General features: G+C 34.0%; 1 long non-coding RNA gene across 1 annotated transcript; it reads right to left on the reverse strand.

Moving 5' to 3' along the window:
* Positions 1-1785: 1785 nt before the first annotated feature.
* Positions 1786-9305, reverse strand: LOC141386405 (uncharacterized). The gene is made up of 3 exons (XR_012408359.1): positions 6014-9305; positions 3308-5678; positions 1786-3248 (listed from the first exon to the last, which is right to left on the reverse strand). It is a non-coding gene; the product is annotated as an uncharacterized lncRNA (long non-coding RNA).
* Between the last annotated feature and the right edge of the window lie 2957 nt (positions 9306-12262).

The raw sequence follows: 12262 nt of genomic DNA on the forward strand, positions 1-12262 counted from the left end.
ATTAACTAACGAATACTTGAGTGCCATCCACTCTACTTGTAGAGAAGTTTTCAGATAAATATGTACATGTGCTGAGCTCTTTCCCATGAATAACAAAAATACACAATAAAAATGAAAGAGGTCAAAAAACTGCAATTAAGAAAGCATCTGATCATAGAAAAAGAGTTATGGTTGTACAAGCATTTCAACTTACAGGCATAATAAAGTATTTTAGGGACTATAAACTATATAGATAATTAAACAATGATGTTACAGTATAGAATTCATCAGATTTTTCAGAGAATTTTTACATATATAGCTAATTTAAGTGGTTTTAATATAGCCAATTTGAGTGCTTTTAATTTATAGCCAGTTTAAGTGCTTTTTGTTTACCACAGCATGTAAATGCCTTATATTATTAGATTAAATTAGATTCAACTTTATTGTCATTTCACATGTACAAGGCAACAAATGCAAGTTTAGGTCTAACCATATCAAAATATGTTTAAACATTTGTGACCCTGGACCAGAAAACCATGGTCTCATGTTGCACAGGTATATTTTTGGCAGTAAGCAAAAATACATTGCATTGACCTTATTCTGCAACACCGAAATGCATTCGATTTTGCAATTGTTTTAGAGCTTCCAATTCAGTTGCCTATGGTAGAAATCACTAGCAATAATAAACAGCAGAAAACAGTCAAACAACTTGCTCTACAAACAAGTTTGTTCATGACTATACACAAAAAGTAAAATGATGTAATTATAAAATATCAGTTTGTAGCATCAATAAGCAAAATGAGCTGTTAATGTCTAAAAATCAATGAAAGTGAATGAGAAAAGAAGTCTTGAGCCAAAAAGTTTCTAATGGCTGAGCTCCCTTGTACGTCAACAATAATCAGTCAAGATTTGTTTTTGGGTTTTTTTTGGCAAAAATCATTAATTATTAGGTAAAGGCCATGTTCCAACAAGAAGATATTTTGAAAACTTTCTACTGTAAATATCCCAAAACTAAATTTTTCATTAGTAATGCATTGCTAAGCACTGAATTTGACCATTTTGAAAGTGATTTTCTCAATATTTGGATCTTTTTAAAGCCTCAGATTTCAGATTTTCAAAAAGTTGCATCTCAGCCAGATATTGTCCTAGCAAACATCAATGGAAAGTTAATTAATTCAGCTTTTAGGTGATGTATACGGCTCAATTTTTATAATAAAATACACTTATGACTGGTTTTGTGGTTCAGGGTCGCATTTACACAACTGTCACAAAAAAAAAAAAAAAACTTACTAAAGCCCAAAACTGCTATAAAAAGAAGCTGTATAAAGACAAAAAAAATGAACACTCACTACTTTAACTACTGTTTGCTTTGTTTTTATGTTTGTTTCGAGGCATGGCAGCGTTTAGTCATTTGACAGGCAGTCATAAGAATCTCCCTTGTCTGGAGGCGAGAGTCCAGTTGAGACACTAAAATATTAAGCAGTGAGACAGCAAAGTAACCAAATACTGAACTATGTATATAGTATGTAAGAGAATGCTGTTAGTGTTTTGTGGTTATGCAAGAGGAATGCTGGGTATTATATGACCGTCATCTGAGTGGTGTCAGTTCTGAAATATGATATAGCAATATTTGTTTGTTATAAAATAAACTGTGTTTTAGGACCTTTTGCCTTTAAAGCAATAAAATATACTAACAAAACTATTAAATAATTGTGATCCTTGACCAAAAAACTAATCATAAAAGTCAGTTTTTGGAAATTGAGATTCGTACATGGTCTGAAAGCTGAATAAATAAGCTTTCCATATGTTGTTGTTATAGTATGATATTTGGTTGAGATAAAACTATTTTAAAAAATGGAATCTGAGGGAACAAAAAAAATCTAAATATTAATAAAATCGCCTTTAACGTTGTACATTATGCACAAAACAAACATTATAATTACTTAGCAATACATATTAATAATCAAAAATATTATGTTATAATTTGATACATATTTTGATACATTTATGGAAATAAATTTACACTATTTCGTCACGGAAGACTATCATTACTTAATATTGTAATGATATTTGACATAAAATAAAATAAAAATAGATAATTTTGGCTTTTCCCATAAATACACCATAAAAAAAATTAAATCTTGTTCACTTGACTTAAACAAATCATGTTGATTGAATATTAAAAGAGCCCAAAAAAAACAGCCACTGTTCTCCAGAATGGTTAATGTTAAAAAAACCATCAATAAATCTCACAAACACAAAGCAACCATTTTCAATTCAATTATTTTTAATTATTTAAAATCATGTGTGATTTACAAGTCTACATTGAGCTCATAAAGCACATTCAAAGCATTTGAAGTTTATTTGATTTGATTAGATGGACATCGGGTGCCACGATTAAATCATGTTTATTCAACAAATATTTTTTAGTGCACTTAAAAAATGATTACTGCTGCTTGTTCAAATGACCTGTTTAGAATGAGCTGAAACAAAACAATCATTGTAATTTCTTTGGCCAGTTTCTTTGCTTTATAAGTTAACTTAAGCATTTTGTGTTGGGACAACATGAGGGAATTGTCTTGGTGTAAATACCTGGTTAGGGGATTGTAGTTCCCAGTATGCTTTGCATGGGATTGAATTAGGAAAATGTTGACAATAAAAGTAATCTTAGGTGTTTAAATTATTAGAAAGACTTTCTAATTTTCACTTTAGTTTAAAGATTTAGAAGAGTTTCATGTAATGCTTTGAGTTTTAAGACTTTTGATCTTGCGGAAGCACCCATGCTTTAAGTGTTGGCAGCTTAATTAGCAAACATGCAGTTTGTTGCTTTATTCAGTGAGCAATAACTGTCCTAAAATTAGTTCTGAGATCAGTCTCAAACAAGTGTATATGTAACTCATGAAATATGCTTAAAAATGGCTCTTTTGGTTCATTTAGGAAAGGGGTGCCCACACTTTTTCGTATGAAGGGACAAAAGCTAATATCATTATGAGCCATGGTCTAAAGGTAAATATACCAAACTTACATTAAACTTGCCATGGGTCATTTTCTCATTTATTTCTAAATATTTAAACATAAATTGAAAACTTTAAACTTTAAAATCATGTTAACTAATTAAGTATAACTTGTAAAATGATAACTTATTGCAATAAATACATAAACAATCACTTTTATGAGACAGTGCTGAATACAATAGTCAAGCAGAATCTGCCTTTGGCTTGTTTTGTCAGCAAAGACTGCATTGTCGAGTCACAGTATGTACATTTAAACTAAATTTGAATAGTTTCCGTCATTTAACTTAAACATTTAATTTCAGTTAGCTTTTAACAATAAAACAAACAAAGGTTTACATAAAACTTCTAATAACAATCTCGAAACCATCCTCATCATTCTTCCTCTATTGTCAGAGAGATGGCGGGCCAAATCAAAGATTACCACGGGCCAACTTTGGGCATCACTGATTTAGGATAACTTCAAATAAAACTAAAAGACTTTGAAATGTATAACACAAAGTAGGCATACATGATATCATCAGACCTTAAGTTAAATAAAAATACAAATGTGTTTAAACTTTTATTTGATAAACTCATGTTGGACCAACTCAATTGTATTTAATTCTGTAAATAGTTTTGTAGTTGGTGCTAAACAAATTTGTTGGATGGAAATCCTGCCCTCAATTAAATTGAGTTTGTCCAAGGAGTTATTATTGAGTGTGTATAACCATATAGCGACTTAATGTGTTTATGTGTCAAGCCTGAACATGAATAGTCTAAATACTGGTGACTTTTCCTCTGATATGCATTGCCACTTATATGATTGTATGTAACACTGTAAAAAATACTGGGTTCCACACAATTCCTTCATGTTGTAAAGTTAACTTAATATTTTTTTTACAAATTCAAGTAGATTAAACATAAAACAATTAAATTGTTGCCAATAAAATGTAAAGAATTGTGTTGCTTCAACTAATTTTAAACAAGTAGACTGAAAAAGCAGCAGCATAATGTTTTAAATGGCCCAAGATCCTTACTTTAAAATATATATTAAGAAACTCTTCAGCAGTAACACTGACCACACCGGTCCAGACTAGGTGGCTAAAGATGTGTCCTTAATTTTATCAGCGTTTATCTGAAGAACCCGACACTATTGCTGATAACCCTTGCTAGGACCAATTAGGAGATTGGGGAAAGAAAAATCACACAAAGCCAGCAATCGCCTTAATACCCTGGAGATACCCTCGGTCTCATTTATACTTAACTGGTCAGGTGCACAGTAAGGTCAAACAGGGTATGGAGAGAGACGCGGTTATAAACAATTAATGACCAGCCATTTTGTTCTAGTCTTGCACTGTTTAGAGCGTTCAGGTCTCTCTAGCTCTGCGGCTGGAACGCCTTACTAGCAAGTAAAGGCTGGGTAAGACTGATTACATCTACAACAGGCAGAAAGTGAAAGAAACTGACCCCTATAACCCGAGCGTGGCTCGATTTGTACTTTCACGCAATCCTGATTACTGTGGTAACTTTAGTATGCAGACCAGACGATATTTCAGCTGATTGCAGTTTTAATCAAAGGAAGCTAACACTTGGCGATTTAGGGATTCTTGCGAGTCCTCAGCATTTGACATGGATCACTGGATTAATTTGATTAAACAGCGCCTCACATTTAACCTTTCCCTTAGGCCTGCACAATATATTGTTTCAACAGCGATATTGTAATGTTTAAATCTGCAATAGTTACACTGAAAGATCTGCCATGGCAAGTTGGGATAATTGTTTAACCACATTTCTGAACATAAAGGATTTGTGGAGCCATTGCAATGTTAACTGTAATAGAGTGAAAGTATCCACTATCATGCAGCCCTGCATTTCTCTGGTTGGTTTGCTGTCACATTCTGTAATGCCAAAGTTATGAGTTAACTGCCTGAAAAATAAGGCTTGGCTTGGCTTCCATAACCATAAAAAGAATGGAAAGGAAAAAAAATGGTTCAAATGGCATCTGCTGTTACAAAACTCTTACCCATTTAGCCGTTTTTATTGTCTCATCTTAGTGATAATGTCCTGTTTTTGGTTTGTTTTGATATCTTTGGTCCATGTTATATGAATTTTTGTATTTGAAAAAGGATCAAAACCCATTGTTTAAAGCAGGGGTCACCAATCTCGGTCCTGGAGGGTCGGTGTCCCTGCAGGGTTTAGCTCCAACTTGCTTCAACACACCTGCCTGGATGTTTCAAGTATACCTGGTAAGACCTTGATTAGCTTGTTCATGTGTGTTTGATTAGGGTTGGAGCTAAAATCTGCAGGACACAGGCCCTTCAGGAACAAGTTTGGTGACCACTGGTTTAAAGGTTCCACTCTGCTTTTTTAGCTATTTAAATAAACCGCACTAATAAAGTAATCAAACCAGAGTTTGGTTAAAATTAGCATGTAAGCACACCTTATTGGGGATCTTGCATGAACTTTAATTAAAATTGAATAGTTTTTTTAACCACGTTTTTGGTAACTAAGGGTGCTTTTACACCTACACTTTTGTTTCGGAACCTGTCTTGTTTGGCCAGTTAGCACGGTTCGTTTGGCATATGTGAAACCACCAATCGCACTCGGATCCGCGCCAAAACAATCGCCCCGAGAAAGTAGTGAGAAAGCAAACAATCCGAGCCCGGTTATATCACAGCGTTTTATGGATACGTCATATGCATACGGCTAGATAAAGAGAGAATTATGAGTAGGGCGGGAGGTCATTCAACAGACATCCCAAGTCTCCCGGAAGTTTCGGTAGTCTTCCGCAAATGCACAGAGACTCCCGGATACCCGCAAACGAGTGATAATCTCGAAATGTACGTCGCGCACCCATCTCACACCTCCCCCTGCATCCCTCCTCGCTCTTTAGACATGTCGCGCGCACCTTGTCAAACACCACCAAACCACCACCTCCCATGACAGCTGAGCGGGACTCTGCAAAATAAACCCTGAAACTGAGACTTGTTTTAGCTCTTTTGGTCCGTTTAGAAACTTTGCCGTGTAAAAGCGAACCGCACCAAGAGCAAAACGCAACAATGTTACAATTTTATTCCCTGTTTCGGAACAACTGAATCGATTCACAGGTGTGAAAGCACCCAAATTGTTAAATCTGTTCTTAGATTCACAATTCTTCATTTAGCATTTTATCCAAAATAACTTGGTCTGCACTATAGGTCAGGTATACATTTTATCAATTCATGCATTTCTTGAGAATCCAACCAGTATCGTCAGCATCATGCATGCTGTTTACACTGCAAAAACCTTTATACATTTACAGTGACAGCAATTTGCAGCAAAAAAAGGGACTGGACATCACTTTCAAAGAGAGAGGAAAAATGCAGATATGGACTTCAGACAAATGAGAATAAACTAAGAAAAAAGCCCAAATAGTGCCCCAAATCCTGTAGAAAGGTGACTTTTGACCCTCTAACCTCTGAATGGGTCATTATTTACCAGTAAACGTATGTGCATGTACAAGCATAATTCTACATGTCAGAGATAAGTCTATGTAATGTATGACCATGTGTGTATACAACCTTAAGTGTCAAGCTCTTAACAACAGAAGCTTTCCCCTGAACACAGATTAATGTTAGAAAACAGAAAGGAACTCAATTAAGATATATAAATACATACACTAAATAGAAATATATACAGCACTGTGCAAAAGTCTCAGCTTTGAGAGCCTAAGACTTTTGCGCTAATCTATGGAGTAAGTCTATGGTCATTACTTTTGGGTGAACTATATCTTTAATAGACAAACAAAAATATATAGGAAATATGTACACAATATTCAGAACAAAATTACTTTGGAATTAAAATACTAGCATCAGAAGTATGTTTAACATGACCTCTTAAGCACCGAGCAGCTTTAACTTTTTTGTTGAGCCTTTTCTGAAATGATGTGCTATTTAATATCAAGCATCTTTCAGCATTTCTAAGAGCTTTTCCGAAGATTTAGCATGTTTTATCCTTTTCTCTCCAGGTGAATTTCATACTGCCAATAATATTGTCAAACATACTATATATATATAGTATTTGGGTCTGGTCTCTGTGGATGCCCACTCCATAACTGTCTATGTTTCATTAGCTGTTTTTTCTCTCCAAATGTAATTCCATTACATTAGTAGTGTGTTTGGGATCATTGTCATGCTGAAAAATAAAACAATTTCAAATAAGGTGCTTTCTAGTAGGAATTACAAGATGAAATTAAAACCTGTCTGTACTTTTCAGCATTCACAATCCAATTAATTCAGGCAATATTGACAACAGCTCTGGCAAAAATCTGGTCTTAAAAGAACTGAACCCCAAAAAAAAAATCTACAACTTGTTTTTCTGGCTGTTTTTAAATAAAGACAAAGAGAAGAAATATGTAACGTTATTATACCCTTGCTATAACCTCAAATGTAACTGGGGCCTAAGACATTTGCACAGTACTGTACTTACTGTAATTCCTTTCCAAGGACGTTCTAATCACACAAAAGAGACAAAAAGATCAAAATATTAAGAGAGAGCAGGTGAAGTTTGGACCTGAACACAAACCCACAGTCTATGTGTTCAGCTAACCTGATACTTAATTCACTAGCAAACAGGGCACTTACATAGAAGTCATAAGCACAAGTCAGTCTGTGTAATTGGCTTTATAAAGGAAACCACATATTATCCTGACACAAGGAGAAAAGTTTTAGCTCACTGATGATATGCAGGTAATATAGAAGAAGACGCACTGACTCCATATCACTATATGAATAGCTAATCAGACTGCCAATTGGACAGTGCTCAGCTTTTAAGCTCAGTGAGTAATCATACTGATTCATAGAGCTGATTCAGATATTACTGCTCTCAATGTCTCTAATAATCCATAATGAGGTTTATGATCCAAATGACTGGACAAAAATGTATTATAAAGTAACTATATTAGAACACTAAAGTCAATTACAACAAACACAGATAAAATAATTTTAACAACATGACAGCAATGGCAGTGTGAATTGACACTAACTTCTCTAACAAATGACTGGTCCTAAAAAATTGCTCAAATTGAACATTAAGTCAATGTGCATTAGTGTACAGCGTGTATATTAGCCTACACTAGTGAATATGTCCCACAAAGTGAAATGTTGTCATGGTTTTCCTTACCCAGTAAAGAAACTTTGACACAACCCAGCAGGCACACAACATCACGTTAATATTAGGATAGATTTAGGTCATGACGTCAGGTGACCAAAATTCTAAGTCTAGTCAGTGTCTAAGGATGTTACGTCAAGTTACGTTGATATTTGGTTGATTTTAGGTTGTGACCAAAATCCAACATCTGATAGATGTCATGGTGGTAACGTCTTCACAACGTTAAGGTATAACATGATTAGATGTTGATATTTGGTTGATTATAGGGGTCCGTTCTTTGTACCTCGCTTAAATGATCTAAGACAGTGGTTCTCAAACTGTGGTACGTGACCACTACTAGTACGCAGGCTTCCTTCTAGTGGTACGCGGAGGAGTGAAATATGTCATGTACATGCTACACACATGCAAAAATTTATCAAAAATGATGTATATAATATGCCATATATGACATATAGCCTATATTTCTGAGGTAATCAGCTACGTTTTTTTAACTGTGCTGAGGTGTAGCTGTTTTACTGGGCCTACTACGCTATTGTATTTCAATACTGCTCATGTTGGTGGTATACTTGGAGAGACAATTTTTTTCTGAGGTGGTACTTGATGAAAAAGGTTTGAGAATCACTGATCTAAGATGATTTGGCAGATCCTGGATCTGTTCATCTTGATAACTGGTCTCTGGCTAATTTGGTTCTTCAAACAAGTTCGCGAATCTGATTAAAATGTCTGGATAAACTGATCTGAGATCGCTGCGTGTGTTGTGAAGGACAGATCTATCAATCCTCGAAATCATGATCAGCAATGTAACGATTGGCTGACGGCACAGCAGCGTAATGACATCATCTGATTAATATTCAATTATCCATGTGAGCAAAATTACATTAAATTAGCAGTAACGGTTTGTTAAATATGCAATAACTTTCCACGTTTGTTGTGGTCTGCAGGCTTTACACTTTCATGTGTCAAGAGTATTCATCATGTATTTCAATGCATATCAATGTATTTAGTTCTATATTTAGAGAAGATTTTATCTGCTACTTTTTTGAAGAATCAAATAACTGGTATATTAGCAGTAAAAACACGTGCATGACTGCCTAAATTATTATCCTTTTTCGAATATTGTGCATGTATGCGTTTGTCGTTCATATCGATGAAGTTCATATCAATAAATTTTCACTTTGAACCACCAGGCGGCAATCTTTGTAGTTTAATTTTTGAGTGCAGATTGCATGTTTTATTAATACACATATTTTTAACTTTAAAATTAAACTTAAATAAATAAATTTATATTTAATTTATAAATGTATATTTATTTACTATTATATATATATATATATATATATATATATATATATATATATATATATATATATATATATATATATATATATATATATATATATAGTTAAATATATATTTACTATTTTTACCCAATCTAATCATGTTTCATATAAAATGAACCTGCTCCCGAGCAGGTTTGAACTACCAGAACTGTTGCTATGACAACAACTCTCAGATGAGTTTTGAAGAACGAAACTCCTTCGTACAAAAACGCCATACTAAAAAAAAGTCGAGCCACACTCATTCTACTCACATTTCAGCCTACATAGTGTCCATGTTAAGATAGGTTTATTTTACATTTTGCAAATGCCAGCTGGGTCAGTCGGCATTTCTCTGTGGAGTTTGCATGTTCTCCCTGTGTTTGCATGGGTTTCCTACAGGTGCTCCGATTTCCCCCACAAGTCCAAAGACGTGATTTACAGTTGAAGTCAGAATTTTTTCAGTCATTTTTTTCCCCAATTTCTGTTTAATAGAGAGAAGATTTTTTAACACATTTCTAAACATAATAGTTTATTAACTCATCTCTAATATCTGATTTATTTTATCTGTGTCGTGATGACAGTAAATAATATTTGACTAGATATTTTTCAAGACACTTCTATACAGCTTAAAGGAACATTTAGAGGCTTACTTAGGTTAATTAGGTTAACTAGACAGGTTAGGGTAATTAGGCAAGTTATTGTATAACGATGGTTTCTTCTGTGGACTATCGAAAATATATAGTTTAAAGGGGCTAATAATTTTGACCTTAATTTTATTTATTTTTTATTAAAAACTGCTTTTATTCTAGCTAAAATAAAACAAACAAGACTTTCTCCAGAAGAAAAAAACATATATTATATCAGACATACTGTGATATTTCCTTGCTCTGTTAAACATTGTTTGGGAAATATTTAATAAAGAAAATAAAATTCAAAGGGGGGCTAATAATTGTGACTTCAACTTTAGGTGAATTGGGTAAACTAAAATTGACTGTAATGTATGAGTGTGGGTGTCAATGGGTGGCGCATCTGCTGCGTAAAAATATATGCTGGATAAGTTGGCGGTTAATTTCGCTGTGGCTACCCCAGATTAATTATGGAACTAAGCTGAAAAGAAAATGACTGAATGAATGAATGAATGAATGAATGAATGAATGAATGAATGAATGAATGAATGAAATTACTTATCCTTGCTATGTAACACAATGAATTGCAAATAGAGTGTATGTGGCATAAAAATACATTTGTTATAATATTAGAGGTAATTTATCCTGATATAATGAGGAAAGCTTTCATATATGTTACCGAGTTAGGTCATCCAGTTATGATCTGTATTGTTGTATAACAATAACTTGTGGGAATACACATGCTGAACGTGCTGGATCTCCCTTCCTCTCATTACAATTAAGCTGTAAAATCAGCTAATGAATGTTACTCATCCCATAAGGGATTTCCCCTGTTGCTTCACGTCTGTCCGTCTAACTCTACCCAGCTTTGTTACACCCTTTTCATTCATTATTTACATGATGTTTTGGGCTCACTCAATAATTCAAAATGGTCACATGATGATCTAATAACTGGAGTAAAGTTCAGAATTTATATATGCACACTAAAGCAACACCTGGGGTTTTAAATGTTTGTATCAGTAAGAAACAGATTTGGATCATATAGTAGTGCATTTAGCCTACTTCATTACAGAAGACATTAGTAAGCAGGTGTATTTTTAGCAGCAATATGCAGCACCCATTAATCATCTGTCTCAGAACATATGTGTGTTTGGAAGGTGAGTTTCCTGCCAGCTGTGCATTGTTAACCTAAGAGAAGATACTTTATCTTCTGCATGAACCTACATGTCCTTGCTTGTGCACTGAAACCTTTAAATCATACATTCGCTGGGTTTAGAATAATGAGAATAGATGTGCGTCTCTTTTTGTGCTTACACTTCGTTGAGCTTGAGTGTGTCATTTCTCACTCGAAGGTCAATCTGACAAGTTTTCATGTTCTGCCTTCACATTTATAAACACTGTAAAAAATGCTGGGTTACACACAATTGATTTGTGTTGGGATTACATGAAGGAATTAAAATAACTTATCTATTTTTACTAATTAAAGTGGAATGAACGTGAAACAAGGTCTTAAAGTGTTAGTTCATCCAAAAATCAAAATTACTTAATAAATTACTCTTCCTCCATGTTGTTCCAAACCCCTGAGACCTTTGTTTTTTTTTAATTACAAGTTAAGATACTTAGATGATGTCTGAGCGCTCCCTCATCATCTATATAAAAAGTTACAGACTCTTTCTAGTTTACCTGCATTACTTTTACCTTGGCGCACCCTATTCTGACACTCAAAAGAAGAAACTGTTGAATAAAGTCGTTATTTTTATTTTATGTGCACAAAAGTATTCTTATAGCTTGATCATATTCTGATTGAACCACTGAAGACATATTGTCTCTTGTGAGGATGTTTGTTTGATATTTTTCTAGTTCCTTGTTTTTATTTCCAGTTTGAAATTACATAAGGGTGAGTAATTAATAACATAATTTTCGTATTGGTTGAACTAACCCTTTAAGGATTGATGGTGAGTAAATTAACTTTTTTGGGGGAGTGAGCTATCCCTATAGTTTATGAGTACTCAGGGCTCATCTGCTTGCTTCTATACAGCAAGCATGTATATAAAATTTGATCTTTTAATACCACAGTCTTGGCACAGTTTTAATTTTTAATAATCAAAATACTTTCACATATACAAGGACACTTATTGACATGATAGTTTCACACAGTTGCTGCAGATTTGTCAGCTGCACATGCATGATGCGAATT

Source organism: Danio rerio, chromosome 6, assembly GCF_049306965.1.
Source record: "Danio rerio strain Tuebingen ecotype United States chromosome 6, GRCz12tu, whole genome shotgun sequence".
Lineage (NCBI taxonomy): Eukaryota > Metazoa > Chordata > Actinopteri > Cypriniformes > Danionidae > Danio > Danio rerio.